We start from the raw sequence: 16,900 nt of genomic DNA, 5'->3' as shown, positions 1-16,900 counted from the left end.
CTGCCCTTGGTACACGGAAGTCTTAATTCCAGTAATATGCCTCTCACTTTTTCTTCCAGACGTCAAACAACAGTAATGCTTAATCTTTTTGATATAAAACCCCCTTCAGCCGCCACTGGAATAGCTTTCCAATTGCCTGCAGGATATGGAAGGAAATAAAAAAAATTTGGAAATGGTACATTTTAAATCAATTTTGTATATAAATATTAACGCTTGTATCCTGCAAAATATTTTACATGCTTAAATCGAAAGATTGAAGCAAATAAAACACTATAATGAACAAACATTTTTTGAAATCCTTGATAGTAGTAAAAATTAAATGCATAAACTGCAGACATAACACAATATAAATAATTTTTTTAAATCTTTGGTTGTAGTAAAAATTAATTAAAGGTACTAAATACTTTATTGTAAACATTAAAGCCACTAATTCATTGACAGTAAAAACTAATTAAATGCACAAATTGCAGGCATAACACAGTATATTAAAAAACAGCAATTTTATATATAAAAAATAACTGATCTATTCAAAAAATACTGATTCGAGACTGACATAGTTTTGATATTAAAAAATCTAATATGAGACATATCATAAAATCAAATTTGCCGTTTACTTACCGCTATCAATCTGAGACGAGAAGGGCTAATGCCACAAGTCTATGAGCCTTGGAGTATATGCCACATCTTAAATATGATACGACAAACCAGGCCATTTGCAGATTAGTGGTTTAAAATGTTATTGCCACCAATACATCTTTTGGTTTCGGTAGTTCCCCAACACAGCTCGAGTGAGGTTTATGCACGGTTCATCTTTTGGTAGTCCCCAACACAACTCGATTGAGGTTTAGTCCAGGTAGTCCACATATCTGCAGCAATGGCAGGCGGTGAATAAAAACAATGGTAAAAAATGGAATCACAGACACTAAAGTGATTTGCATATCAGCTCTTTGGGAATGATATTCAGAAAAGGAGGCCACAACTTAAGCAAAAGTCGAGGAATAGTGAACTTTAGCAGGGCATGGAAATGTTCGAGGAGGAGCCCTGGTTTTACAGGTACGGGTCATTTAATGGGGCATAACAGCAGGAACCACAAAATTTGCAAATAATGAGACTTATGTGGATAATAAAAAAGTAAAGGAACATTTGTAAATAATGAGACATATAGGGAATACGTACTAATAAAGTTAAGGAACACTAATTCAAAGACCTACAGCACTAGGTTACCAAAAAAATGTTCGAACAAGTAGCAATTCCATAATACTGGAACTGATAAGAGACATGTTCAGTGGAGAACTAGGTATAAAAACTAGGAGTTTTCATAAGAATCTGATAATTAAAGATTGGTTAGAGATAATGGTAGATCACATTAAGGGAACTACAAAATCATAGAAAACAATGAATAGAAGCTACCTAAAACTATAAAACTCAACATTGGTTGTGGTAAGGAATTACGGAATACGATCACAGAAGAAACAGAGTAAGAAGGAAATAGAAAGAAGCAAGAATGATGAAGTTGAAGTTTGATGAAAATGGCGTAAGGTGTTACATATAACTAAAACCATTGTGATTAAGACTGGTTAAAATATTTATGTAAGGTCCCAAAGAAGGTTACAAAAGCAATACTTTAGTTTCGTTCTCAAGTTTTAAAATTTGAATCCAGTGGTAGTTGCAAGGCTTTGAATACTGAAATACACTACTAAACTGCAAGGGCAAACTATTCAGAGTAAAATAACTAATAATGCCAAATGTAGAAGGTACCTGATGACATTATGCAGACTGACTCCAGTGTGGCCACTATCAACTTGAGATGGCAGCAATGGTGCCAAGTGTAGAAGGTACTTGATGACTATGCAGACTGAAATTGTCCAATATGGCCACAATCAATGTGAAATAACATTAACGTGGAATGCGGTGGCAATATCCCATTGTTCACCCTGGGAGAAAAAAAAGAACGAAAATAAGATTAAGTTGGATTACCTTACACAAAGTGTCTTAAATTTCTTGCTCAGCTACTCTTATTAAATACTGCTTAGTGCGATTAAATCACACATTTGAATGAAGGCAAAACTCGCCCATATGAAACTAAAGTACTATAAACTTAAAACTGAAATATTTGTTTGTTATTTAGCAAGGCTGCTGATCGTCTTGGCTGTGAAGTTAATATTTCATCTGACTGTGAATAATCTCTACTTAAAGACGAGATTAATCATGAAACAACCATTTCATTCCAACCAGTCTCTAGTGGGTTTCAGAATGACAAGTAATTTATGTAACAGTACACTGGATATATTCCTACAAGAAAATATTTCAGGGATTTTTTTATATGAAATGTTTTCTTGACAGTGTTACTTGCATATATTAATGAACAAGTGTCACAGAAGCTTCATTCATCAATATAGTTTTGCTTTAAAGTGATGTGGTTTTGCATGATTTTATAAACACTTAATAGACTGTCTTCTAAATTAGGGTCAGAGTTCTGTTCCACATGATCCACTTCTGAATACATAAGCTAGAGGTCTTAGTAACTTTTCTACAGGTACAGTCAAGTCACTCCTTTCCTGGTATGCTATCTTAAGTCTTACCAGCCAGTTCAACTGGTCTTCATTCTTAGTCTGTCTTAATTTTGCTAAACTCTTTATTTCCTGGTATGCTGTCTTAAAGTCTTACCAGTCTGTCCTCTTGGTCTTTATTCTTTGTCTTTGTCTTAATTTTGTTAAAATTAAACTTTATAAAGGTAAACATTCATGATTTAATCAAATTCAGATCTCTTAATCCACACCCCTTGAGATTCAGAATTTGAGCCTCTGATCCTGGTGTACCCTTTAAAAGCTGATAAAACCATTTATCTCCATCTTGGGAAATTCCTTTTCCTCAAAATGAGTTTGTTTTTTAGCATCTTCAACACTTTATCTCTCCCCTCTTTCTTCCTCTAGCAGCCTCTCCTCCAATCATCTGCAGCTTCATCAAAAGGCAAATTAGACCATCTTTGGGTCCTGCCAAACATTCGGCCGGATTTATTGTGCTGGAAGATTAATCTACTGTACTGCATAAAAGAAACGTCTTCAAATGACTGAAGGCCCTTGAATTTGGTTGTTTGAACTGGATCGTGTAATGGGCTTTCTTATCTTAAGGCGAGATCGCTTTAACCACCCCCAACGTCTGCAAGGAAAAATGACCTCAGGTGTTTTGAAGTAAATATTTAAAACTACTTGGGTTACAATGACTGGCAAAATGGATTAGGTTACACGGATACCTCTCGAACAATGGTACTATGTAGTAAAGCATTTTTGTACCAAGAATTCATAATACAATCTCTTACTTTCCTTATGCAGGTCAGCTAGTTGGTGACAAAGATACCATACCTTCCTTTTGACAAAATGTACACTTGGTCAAATCTTCGCAAAGTTGACATATCAACTGAGCCAATTAGGCCTTTTCTGTTCTTGAAACAAGAAGGTTCAGTTTCCCCAGGTTCAGGCCAGTGTAAATCTTCGTAATCATTGCACATACCTTGTATAATATTTAACGATGACCGCCATCACTCAAACTTTCAGATGCCTTCATTTTCGAAGTGTCTTAAAATGTCGGCTTAATAGGGACACTCCGGCTTTGCCTCTTCCTGTTAAAAAGCAAAAATAAAATTGAATGTCAAACGTTAAGAGAGTAAATTTTATGTTAAAAGAGTAAAGAGAGTAAATATAAAATTGAATACATATTATTAACAGAAAAGATTATTTTTGTGACGTTACCCTCAATAAAATAGTTAAATGATTTTTACCTTAATGTGAGTGTTCATTTTGCAATTGTAATATTCACTTATAATGTAATTCTACATAGTGTTTCTAATACCCTAAGACATCCAAAAATAGTAACAAAAAAATACAAAAGGACGCTTTAACAGCATTTGAACTTTTTTCCTAAACAGTGCTCTGTATTATATCAACGGGTTAAGTACTGTTCTTACTAAGATTAATGATAGAAACTATATTAGATACAAATAAATTTTATTGCACTCAACAACAACGATTATCTTTAAAATACTTTTAAAAAGTAATTAACAAGATAGCCGAACATAAAATTGTTACTGGAATTATGTATAGCAGATTTTAGAATGTAGCACAATATTTTCTATTTTTCTGGTGAACCTACTGTAAAGGCTTCTAATTATCAGCAAGTTTCCTTTACATTGAAAGTCCTTCCTTTTGTGTTCCTCTTCCACATTAAGAGCCCTTCCTTTTGTGGATTTCATCCATATTAAAAGTTCTTCCTTTTCTGGATCTCATTCACATTATAAGCCCTTCCTTTTGTGTACCTCTAACACATTAAAAGTCCTTTATGTCTCTCTTCCACATTAAAAGTTCTTTCTTTTGTGCGTCTCTTCCACATTAAAAGTCCTTCCTTTTGTCTCTCTTTTCCACATTAAGAGCACTACCTTTTGTGCATCTCTTCCACTATCTATCCAGCCACTTCTAGATCTTCCTCTCCTATCTTTCAAGACTTCCTTAATTAATGCATATAAGTAAGGCATATCACTCCTCACCACCCTATCATCTTTTATTCCCTCAACAGACCCAAACCTTCTCAAAACTTGCTCATTCATCCTTTCACCTACACTATCATTTTTACCACCTTGTACTATAACCACATTCTAATCCATTCAGTTACATATACTATTTAAGTAGTTAGCTAGCCTTAACTTTTAAACTTAATTTTTTTTCTATTTCTACACTTCATTTCCATAGAGGAAAGTTTGCTAAGTAGTCGCAGTCATATAGTCTGTCCTTGGCTTTGTACATACGTACATAGTCTCTATCCAGTCGTCTGCAAACGCCCTGCTACCTTCCTTGCTTCACATTTTAATAGTCCTGCCCTCATTCGCTATATTACCTCTAAAATGCAATGTTCAAATGCTCTACTCTTCCAAGATCCACATTTTTGGCTCCATTTACCTTAATATGAACTTCACCTTTCCCTCCCACAATCTCAAAATGCCTCCTCTCACAGACATTTCCAAACTTTAAAACCACCTTCTGCATTTTCTCTTCACTCTCCTTAATAAAATCTGTCATTTATTACCACAAACTACACCGTGCATCATTCAAAACTTATTCTCTAATAATCCTAAGCTATTGACCTCCTATATCTAATTTTGTCTCTGACTCATTGCATCATTCCATCCACAGATATTAAATATTAAACATAGTACATGGAGACAACAAATCCTTGTCTCAAGCCACTTTAATACCAAACAAGTCATCCTCCCTTCTACATTTTCCAACAAATTTCCCTTCTATCAAACTTGAACCTTCAGTAGCTAAACCAACAAATTATCTGAATACCCTCACCACCGTCCTCAAGTGCTTCTGTATTGTCTATATATCATGTTTTTATCATCAGAGCTTTGTCCTGTTTTTCACCACGCAAGTCTTCCTTATCTAAATCCAGACTGTATTTCCCCATCTTAATTCTTCTGACCATCAGTCTTATCAGCATAGAATTAACACAAGTCACAAGTACTCTTCACTAAAAATACCAATATAATTACCAAGTAAAGTGAAAGCCAAAGACGAATTTCATAAAGTACACTTCAGCTCCAACATCCTAACTAAATGAACTGCCAAAAAAGATGTGGGTTCTTAGAAGGAGAGGAAAACAATCAATCTTGCCCCTTAATTTCAAAGTGAAGATATGATATGGATACGTGCGACCTTAATCCTACATGGTATGATCATTAATATGCACACAGGTTTGGGTAAAACAATCCCTAATGATAACCATCTGGTACATACTTACCCCTACCAATCCAGGCAAAGCAGTGAAGATGATGGCAGCTGTGTTTGAAATTAAACTTTGCAATCAGAATCTTCGACATAATCTTCATTCTTTAGAATGATTAACAAACTGCTTAAAAATCTTGTATGAGGAGGTATGGCTTCACCACAGGTCATCACAGGTCATTCATAACTGTTACAGATCAAATAGCCCAACCTGAATATAAACATGTGAAAATTAGAAAATGGGTCAAATAAAAAGGAAAAGGTATCGCTATCATTAATGAGAATTATCTTGCCTTCAAGCATGCACAAAGTTGGAAGCATGCACAAAGTTGACGACTGCTACCTTATCTTGCCTTGAAGCATACGCAAAGTTGAAAGCATAAACAAAGTTGACAACTGCAACCTTATCTTGCCTTCAAGAATACACAAAGTTGAAAGCATGCAGTTGACAACAGCTACCTTTTCTTGCCTTCAAGCATACACAAAGTTGACAATTGCTTACTTCATAGCTAATGCATTTAAAAAGCTTTTGGGAAACATGGATGATGGGATGTGACTAAGTTTAAGTTTAAGTTTAAGCTGATTTGCTAACACGTTTTTAAGATTAACATTCCTCATTTCAACTCCTAAGATGAAGGGGCAAGTTATCTAAAAACAGGAGCTTTTGTAAAATCCTAGTTTATTTTTAATATTAGCTGTGTATTACCTGTTTGGGATTTGCTTTGAAGCTTTTTTTATCATCATCATCACTTCCCTTTTGAAAAACAAGCAACAAGCATTTTTGGAACACTTAACCTATAAAAACTAATCCTAAAATTGATAGATTACTTAGGAGAAAACCCCAAGTATTGCTTTTACCTGATATAAAAACACGAAACGCTTCTCATTTCTTATGAATATTAATTTTTATTTAAAAATCCAGTATAATCACCCCCCGTAAGGTCAACTGTTGAGCCACCGATGGGCTATAAAAAGTATACTTGTATATAAATTTCACTGCGTGCATCATAAGCATAAGGTAAGAGGGCTCGGGTAAGTAGCATCAATTGCTCATTAATTTCACAGACCTGAATCATGGAGTTCAAGAGGGCACAGATTTATAGCTTGGATGCTTGTTAATTGATAGTACAAAGCTGACCTTACTTTGCATTAACCCCCATGCAATAAAACTCATATCCAGGTACATAGTGGCTTTTCATCCCAACACACTATTGTACTGAAGATGCAGTCTCCAGGACCGACGGAGACTGACTGACTTACAGGGGGAACTTAACTGCACTGATCTGATCAGTTATATATTTAACTATTTGTTACAGATCAGGGATAACGTAAGGTTCCAGTCACTACCACCAGACTTCTTTATCTTTGTATAAACTAGTATAGTAACTACTAAATAAATGCAGTTTATCTGGAGAGAGCAAACTATCACATTCATAGCAAAATAATTTTTTTTAAAGCTTCATGTTCTGAACATTAACTAAGAACAAGTGTAAGCCTAAAGTCCACCCCAAGTGAGAGAGAACATTTCGTATAATAATACAGATAAACAAAGAACTTTCAGTATAATAATCCAAGAAAACCGTTATAGAATACTGTACCTATACATAGCATACATGATATACTAGTAAAATGGAATTAATTCCATAAAACCATACTCAAACATTCACAAATATCGAAACGATTCATGATTAACATTTTTAAAAGTTATTACCATAGTATTTATTGTCTAAAATCTTGAAGTATGCTCGCCAATAGAGTAAAGGAAGATACAGTCCAGGTAAGGAGAACGTGCTTGAGCAATGACTCCAATACGTACAATCATTTGTGAAAACAAGATCATATGCCCTCTAAGGTCAACTGAGCATGAGCTTACCAGTTACAACATAGAACAAAGGAGTAATGAGCGACAGCAGCTGTATAAAGATTAGAAGACACAGTAGCCAAGAACAAAATTTAAGAATGCCGCAGAAATCCAGCGTCCGAGATGCAAGACACTTAGGTAGAAACCAACACAGCAATGAAATGACGCAATAGCTACAAAAGTCAAACAGAAAATTTCTACACATACTAAAGTAATAAGAACCTAAACAGCTTACCATATAGTGTCCAATATATAAAGTAATGGTGGTAGCAATATCCTAACTACCTGCAATGTTATGCTGATAACTCAAATACATACAAGGTTGATGTACGTATTTGCTCACTGATTTATGTATAATTAAAACACAAAGTTAATGGAGGACCTTAACTGGATTCTTGAAAGCATCCTGAATGAAACTGCAGATTCTACAAAAATAGTGATTACCGCAGTTTCTTAATGTCATTTATCCCTTCTGGGTTCAGCAGTTACACTGCAATTTCAGCTCACTTATAATGGATTTGATGTTGCTCTTTAATGGACGTTATCCTATTGAGGAATCAAGCCTGACACAACAGCAGACATGTTATATCCATGGCAGCCAAATTCATTATTGTAATTGTGGCCCTGGAAAGACCTAAAGGACAGAAAAATAGTGGGTGCAACTGCCCGGCTCTGAACAAGCTACAGGAGTTTAAGAACCCACCAGTTTAGAATGCTGCTGCGAACTGCATGCTCTGAAAAGGCCCAGAAACTACTGACCATCCTGTCATTTAGTAGTGGTAGCAATATCCTGACACTACAGACTGTCAGAGACAGAGGCTAGGTCTAGACTGTCCAACACCAAAGCCAAATCCAGTCCAGATTATCAGCCGAATCAGTCTACCTGAGGATCCAATCTTATCAACAGTTTTAAGTGGTAGTACAGTACTAAAAGATGCATACATTATATGCTAATTTTAAAGGAAAATATCTGGACAAAATAAATGTCACAACTTGAGAGTTCTTAAAATTCTGGCTCATGGTGACAGGCTCTCATCCCATTCTAAGTTTTGTATCCCAGCTTAAACAGGCCAGATAGAAGACCCCCTAAACCATATCTCAACATCCTAAGCATAAACAAATAAATACCATATAAAAAAGCTATGAACATTGTAAAAAGAAACCTGTAACCTACAAACACTTCATACTGCAAAGCAGGAGCTTTTAGGCCATCCAAACAGCAACCACACTCAACAGGAAAAAATTCAAAACGATATTGCTAGAACAAAACTCACCAACCCAACACATACATAACCCTATGCTACAGAGCTGGAACAAACCCCTACAGCTGCAAATTATGTAGGATGAAGCAACAGACCTCTTTAGAGCAAAGAAACTAGTACATATATCAGTCTCCAAGGATTTTTCAAAGACCTAAAGAAAGGTAAGTTATACACTCTAAAGTGTACTAAAGACATTGCTGATATTCGACAAAGAAATCTTAGTACAGAGTATCCAATACTCTTCTGAGCACCACAACCTGCACTTCTACCATTTTCATAGCGCACAACATAGTATTACAGTACACTAGTTCATTCACCAGGAAAAATCACTGATAAAAAACGAAGACTTTCGACACATGATTATCAAATTCATAAATGAACAAAAATTACTACTCAAGGTGGAAAGGCCACTATTACACCAGCATACTAATCTCAGTACCTTACTTGACTGCACTGCAGTATGATGCTACCTTGATCCTCCTTTATTGCATTAATATCTGCCTCATTAACTAGAGACTATCACAGTGAAGGCATTAAGTATTCATCTTTTAGAAATAAGCCAGTGCAAACCCACAAAATCTGTAAATAAAAAAATTTAATGAATATTAATAGCTTGAATCAAGCAATCAAGCTGGTATCGATAATCCTAAACCACAAAATCTGTCGATGATAAAGTTAATGAATATTAATAGTTTAAAGGCAAGTTGGTCTGGATAGTCCTAAATATATCCAATAGCATCCTACTGAATTTAATGTATACAGTTTAAAGGGGGGGACTATTTTATTGCTTAGTTTTTAAAGATATTTAGTGATTCTTAGCTAGTACAAGACTAATAGTCTTTATACAAGTTCCCGTAAATAATTAGGACAGCCATATACAGTAAGTACCAGATTAACACATTCTTAAGAGTAACCACCTTGGGGACAAAGCATCACATTTTGTCAAGAGAATTTGAAGTAATTAGTGGGGTGCCACAGGGGAATCTTGTCACCTTTACGGTTTGCCCTCCTCATGGATTTTATAATGAAAAAGGTAGCTGGAGACAGAGGTGGTGGTTTACATTGAAGTAACAATATAGAAACCAGAGCAAAAATATGCAGATTTAAAACGCTTGCTTAACGGATGGATCATGTAATCCAAAGAGATGGGAGTTACATAAATCAAGCTTGAAAGACACAATCCAAAATCTCCCTCAAAAAGGACTGTTCTTAAAGGTAATAAGAACAAGGCAGTATCTCGCTAACTACTCAACATCAGTCTTAAACAGTTTCAAAGACATTCACAATACCATGGGCATGATGGGATTAAAATTTTACAGAGCTCTTCACTCCCATTCTAACATTAATCAATAAATAATTTAATCACAGATTTATTTCCTATTTCCTTGGGGAAGTTAATATGTTAATAATTTACTTTTCTACCTCCAAAGTGTCTCTAGTGCTTATTGTTATTCTACCCTGAATATGTTGCATGATTAATAGTCAATTTTATTCGATTTTAAATTGAATAGAATAAGGAAGCTAATCGACCTCAAGTTGCATAAGTTTTCATATGCAAAAGGGCATGACACAATACTCTTGGACTTCTGTGCCTTTCTAATCCATGAAGGCAATTTCATATTAGATCATCTACATCTCCCAGGGATTACAGAGAAGGATACTGGATATGGGAAGACACTGTAATTCAACCATCCTCCAAGCCTGCAAGAGAAAACACACATGATTACTGAGAACTTAAGATACAACTACCCCTGAAATAACATCAAGGCTTAAAGATTTAAGAGAATTTTTAATAAAAAAAATCGAGTGACCAGCAACATTAAGTTACTCAACCCATGATACCAAGAAATGTGAACTTCCAAGCTTAAGCTGCAGTATAAATGAGATAAAACCAGTCTAAAATAAAGTGTACCATATTTTAAGATTTACTCCCAAGTATCAGACTCCTGCAATTTTTCACTGTACTTCCTCTTAGTTCTTCCTAATGAACACCATATTCTATCTAGGAACCTTGAATTTCAAGTCAACGGTTCCTGTGGGCTTGTCCCATATGAATAGGTTTGATTAATAATAATAATAATAATAATAATAATAATAATAATAATAATAATAATAATAATAATAATAATAATAATAAGACCACTACTGTTTTTGAGAATACACGAGTCATTCAAGAGGCCACAGATGGGGGAATCTTTTAAGCAAATTATATAATTTATATTGTCTTTGCATAATAACCGACAATAACCTTATCTTCAGCAGTTATTGACCACAGGGCTTTAACGGGCACTAGTTACTTTTACATGGAGCAGTGAGGACAATATCAAGAGTGGCAAAGACTGAAATAAAGTAGTACAGGTACTGACCCAGTTAAGCTCATTGTTCTCAAGAGAAGCATAGCACAGAATGGTAGTCAGAGCATGTCTTACAAAGCTTTCGCAAAAGCCAGCATAGCTTGAAGCTTGAAAGGTAAATCTTAGCTCACATAAATGGCCAGCCAGAATAAAATTTGCTGACGAAAGAATAATGGAGGCCTACTTAAATCCTGAAAATACACCAGTTAAATAATTGATTCATTCCAACAGAAGACCACTCTACTTGAGACAAACAAATTACTAAAAGTAATAGTACTACATCAAAAGAAATTCTAAGAAATAAACCTAGAAAATTATAAGACACCAATCCAATACAAATTAAAATTACATTTAGCAACTAGTTAGACAATCAACACTTTTGTAACAGCAAGCAATATTTCATATGATCCAATGCATAATCAGGTACATAAAACTGACATTTCACCTACAGCTGCAAATTAATCAGTCGAATCTATTGAACAAATATAAATATATATGATACGCAATGATATGCGACCCCGTAACATTCAAGACAACAATACAGTACTGTGTGTGTGTCGCCAATACGTAAACAAATATGAGCCAGAATGTAGATTCTCATAACTAATACTAATGTTCAACAAAGGGATTTGGTTACTTGTTTTGATGTGATCAAAAACTTATTTCCCATAGTTTAGCATGTGAAACTTTTCTCAATTAAATTCTCCATTGAAGACAATTAGGTCTGCACCGATAGTACAAGCAACTGCTGACTTCTTAACTAACACCTCCAACGATACTAATAGATTTCTTACACACCATTTAACAAGATGAGGCGAATGTACAGATTAAGATTAAGCAATGCCAGTTCACCCCTGTTGCGAAATATCCCACCAGAGAAACTGGGAGGTAGGAAATATCGTTTCTCACAGTTCTCCATTTTATGTGGCAGTAAACTGGTTTCCCTGGTTTCACATAGGCCTACAATGTAAAAGCAACAGATGTTCAAAATTCTGCACATTTTTATTACTGGTACGAACGGAGTCCTAAGTTTTTCTTTGTTGTGCATTGCTCTAAATTGCACATTAGTTTTTACTGTATTTAACTGGGAAATTATTATTTGGTTAAATTTTTCTCAGTAACGTAAGGCCTTTTATTTCACTTTGCACTACTATAGGCCTACAGTATGCGCCTGACCTGAAGTCATACTTTCCCTGCCGCTTCTCTCTCTCTCTCTCTCTCTCTCACAAAGTTCTAAGTTCTCTATCATCACTGACTTAATGAAAATCTCAAATTGTCGTGGCTTCATTATTTTAGTACCACGTCTACTGAGATTATAAAAGCATAGTTCCAGTTCATTACAAAATTGCAAACTGTATTCAGTACGAACTGGCTCAACCATTGCACGTTATACTTTAAGTAGTGTATAAAAGGCTGGCACTGTGAAAAATACATATATTATTCATGACATTTGCAACACAATCAACAAACATGACAACTGCTACTCAAGCAATGCTTCGCAACTTACCTATATTTACATCATTTGTTGTACCGAAAGGACTATGACTAGTGCCATAGTATTCGAGACATTACCCAAGTCTTTTATCATCATTAATTCCGTATGAAGGTTTTACTCAGTCTACTTACGACAATGTCTGGACAAGACATTGTTTATCTTTCCTTAATATTAATGAAGAAGGTGAAATACGGTCGTACTCGGGTCGAAAATAAATCAAAATACAATACAAGTTGGCGTTCACTTTCTCAGTTACGACAGTCTAAAGTATTTTTGTCTTGCCCCAAGTGTCAGTAAGTTCAAGCTGCTGTTCTTGGTTTTGAAACTAGTCAAACACTTAAGTTTACTTAATGGAATTTTATATATAAAAAAGGTGTTTCCAATGCGCTTTTTAGGACAAGGTATAGTAGCTAAGAAAAAAATTCTACCTGTAGAACAAAGTTACTTTTATCTTATCGCCGAGTTACGAACTGACAGAAAATATAAGTTGCATAAATCAATGTGTTACCATTACATTCATTTACGTACTAAAATTTGGAAGTATTAAGGAACTGTGAAACTTATGCAACAAATTGCATAAAACGACCAAGATTATCATTAGCAATAAAGTGCAAGGGGATACGTATGCATATTACCGTTTCTAGTCACATAGTGATTATGTCATAACATTTTCTTACCAACGGATATGATACCCTTGATCAGTCTTATTTCATGTGGCACCTAACAAGTTTATAAATTATCTGGCCACTGCTGAAATTCTACCAAGAACGTGGTGGGATAATGGACTATATGCAAATTCATACAGGGGAGGCGTATGTAAGCCTATCCTCTCATCAATTTATAGTGAATTAGGCCTATCTTGTCAAAAGTTTATCGTGAATTAGGTCAAGTACCCAAAATAAAGTATTTTGGGAAGCAACTGAATTATACAATCATACGAGGCTAATATCTAAGAATCGGGTAAATTCATCTGGGTATGCATAGACTAAATATGGGTGGGTATGATAAGTCCAGTCAGATATGCCACTCGAATTCCAATGCTTGCAGATTGCCTATACGGTCAGTTTCGTACTGATGTTGGGGTCACAAGAATCTAATTACGGATGGAAATTCATTAGCTCCGTTAATGTAAGTTGGCTATCTAAAAGGTTGCTACAGCAAGCCGTATATGACAAGGGTAGTTTTGACATAACCGCCCTCAATAAACCAGAATGGTTTGGTTAAAACACGCCCTTTTCTGTATGCTACAACCCACGTGCGTTCATAACAAAAGTTCAAATGACTCAGAAAAAGTTCCGTTCCGAGCCACAAGCTCATGGCTGTGCAACCAAACCATTTGCAAGATATCCACATAAAAACAGTTTAATTCACAAAACACCGTGGCATAGCCTCGCCACCGGGCGAATGGCGTAAGGAACTCTATGAACGATTGCAGGTACTTATGAAAAGCACCGATAATAATCACTAAAATATTTTTCACGTCTCGACTCGAGACTTTCAGTACCTGCTTCGACCCAGTCTATCAATTCTCCCGTCTTGCAACAAAATTACCCAACAGATTTGAGGCACCATACGTCAAAAAACAATGCACAAAGCACCATACACAGAGGCCGGTTCCTATCCACTCGGCCTAGCGGGATCTACGATCCCTTATAACCAATCAGGATTCAAGAATCCCTACCATTATCAATTCTCCTGTCTTGCAACAAAATCATTCAATATATCCGAGGCATCATACGCCAAAAAGCAATGCATACAGCACCATACACAGGATGGTTCCTATCCACTCGGCCTAGCGAAGTCTACGATCCCTTATAACCAATCAAGAATCACTTCCACGGTATTATAACATTATCACAGCCTTCCCTCTGTAATCACGTACCTCCTCTTCACTCGTTTATAATCGTTTCAAGGCGTAATATGGCACTAAAATATTGCAGAAGAGGCATCGATACACACTTCTTTCAACAACCGCTCCCTGAGTGCTGCGAAAACGGGTATCTGCTTCGGCACGTGACGTCACCCGACGGGAACCTCACTTGGAGACCAGAACGGCAGAAATCTTCAAACTAGTACTATTTGTTAATGTTAACTATCCCTCGGGTCGTTGGCTACATATTTTGTTCAACAAAATGCTTTACACATTGCAGTATCAATCGCTCTTAAGACTGGAAGTCTATATTTATGTAAATGTATGCGTAACAGAAATTATCTGGATGAGATAACTTTCTTAAACTTGCTTTTTTTATCCATTAAGTTAAGGTTTAGATAAATCGAAATTTGATGGAGAGTGTAGATTTCATTGGAAATCATCGCAAATTATCTCGCATTAATCTATCATTCCATGATCATTGATACTTGCGGAAATCAGAATGCATATTACATTTTGGTAAGACTTTTTGTATTATTCAAAATTCCAACAAGGGCAGTTATTAACATCATATTTATATAACTCAGCCTTGCCTTAAACAGCCCACTTGGTGTTTGAATTTAAAATCTCTCACACGCACAAGAAACCGTAATCAATTTGCTATTGGAATCGTTTCAGTACCGGTAATAAAGTCACAGGGAAAAAAAGTAACTGAAAAAAAGTCACAAATTTGGCCTGGAAAAAAGTCACGCGAAAAAAGCCACATTAATTTATGGTGGCCGGTAATGAAGTCATATGGAAAAATTCTCAATATATCTTGGGGGGAGAGAGTCATTATTTTTATATTTACAGTCTTTTGTTTGTTTGTAAGGTCATCCCCAAAGGGCTCGTATTAAACACGCTGCAAAGGTGGATACATACCGGGTTAAAATGGGGGTTCACTATCTAAGAAAGATTAATGTGACTTTTTTCCTTGTGACTTTTGTCCTGACGTTTTTCCTTGTGACTTTTTTCCCTTTCCCTGAATTACCACACATGTCTATTCAAATTCCTACGTGTGTCTCATCCACTTCCAGTTCCTACATACGTTTCCTATATATGTCCCCTCCAGATCCTACCAATTTCCTACGTTTGTTTCCTCCAAAGCCTACATTTGTCCCCTGCATCCCCTACATACATATATCCCCTCCAGTTTCTCCTTGTATCTCTCCTTTAATTCAGAGACGCCTTCTCCTTTTCCTACACATGCTTCCTTCAATTCCTATATATGTCTCCTCCAAGTCCTAAACATCTTCTCCAACTCCTATACTGCGTTCACTCCAATTCTTGCACATGTTCCCTGCAGTTCCTACTTATCTCTCCTACAATTCCTACACATGTTTCCTCCAATTCTTACATATGTTCCCTCCAATTCCTACACATGTCTCCTTCAATTCCTGCATTAGAAACTGCCCAGAACAGACTGAGCTCTCCAAGAGGAATCAGAGTAAACCCATCAATTATGCTCTGGTGGGGCAGAAGGAGGAGGAGGAGGTGGAGGAGGAGGAGGAGGAGGAAGAGGAAGAGGAGAAGGACTTCTCTCTCTCTCTCTCTCTCTCTCTCTCTCCTTGTATCCATTCTCTATTCAGCAGTGGTCACGTCTGTCTAGGCTGACTGGTCCCTTCGGTTGACGTCTCAATCAACGAGATACCGATCGGTATTAATAAAGATTCCCTCTCGGGCACCACTCCCCCCTCCCCCCCCCCCCCCCCCTCCCACCCTTAAGCTGCCAGGCAGCAGGACGACCCTCTGGGTCTTCCTCGCAACAGATATGACAAAACATCGGCGGTCCATTTGATATCAGACGCGGCCGAAGCAGGCGACGAAGGCGGTGTCGACGAAGGTCGTGTTGATCGGCAGTTCGAGATAGGGATATGGAAGAGGAAGAGGAGGAGGATCTCTCTCTCTCTCTCTCTCTCTCTCTCTCCTTAACATGAAATATTCATGAGCTTCTATTAATCGCAAACATAGATGTCCCGTGATGCCCGGCGGCCTCCCTCCCCTCCCCCCAGCTCCCCCCATTTCCATGCATTGATGTTTCTGAGGGAGGAACTTTTCTTGCGCCTCCCGTGATCAGAGTGACTCGTGCCTCTCTCTCTCTTATATATCTATATATATATATATATATATATATATATATATAATATATATATATATATATATATATATATATGTATATATATATATATATATATATATATAAATATATATATATATATATATATATATATATATATATATA

At 36.2% G+C, this 16,900-nt stretch overlaps 1 long non-coding RNA gene across 2 annotated transcripts; it reads right to left on the bottom strand.

The window, feature by feature from the left end:
- Positions 1–798: 798 nt before the first annotated feature.
- Positions 799–14,753, bottom strand: LOC135222967 (uncharacterized). 2 transcript variants are annotated; one of them, XR_010316410.1, is made up of 7 exons: positions 14,632–14,753; positions 10,431–10,601; positions 9,340–9,479; positions 5,794–5,988; positions 3,511–3,619; positions 1,759–1,934; positions 799–866 (listed from the first exon to the last, which is right to left on the bottom strand). It is a non-coding gene; the product is annotated as an uncharacterized LOC135222967 (long non-coding RNA). The 2 variants fall into 2 exon arrangements; XR_010316411.1 differs by having other exon boundaries at positions 9,345–9,479.
- Positions 14,754–16,900: the final 2,147 nt, after the last annotated feature.

This window comes from Macrobrachium nipponense, chromosome 8, assembly GCF_015104395.2.
Source record: "Macrobrachium nipponense isolate FS-2020 chromosome 8, ASM1510439v2, whole genome shotgun sequence".
NCBI classification, from domain to species: Eukaryota; Metazoa; Arthropoda; class Malacostraca; order Decapoda; family Palaemonidae; genus Macrobrachium; species Macrobrachium nipponense.
This window is presented reverse-complemented; position numbering and strand designations above follow the sequence as displayed.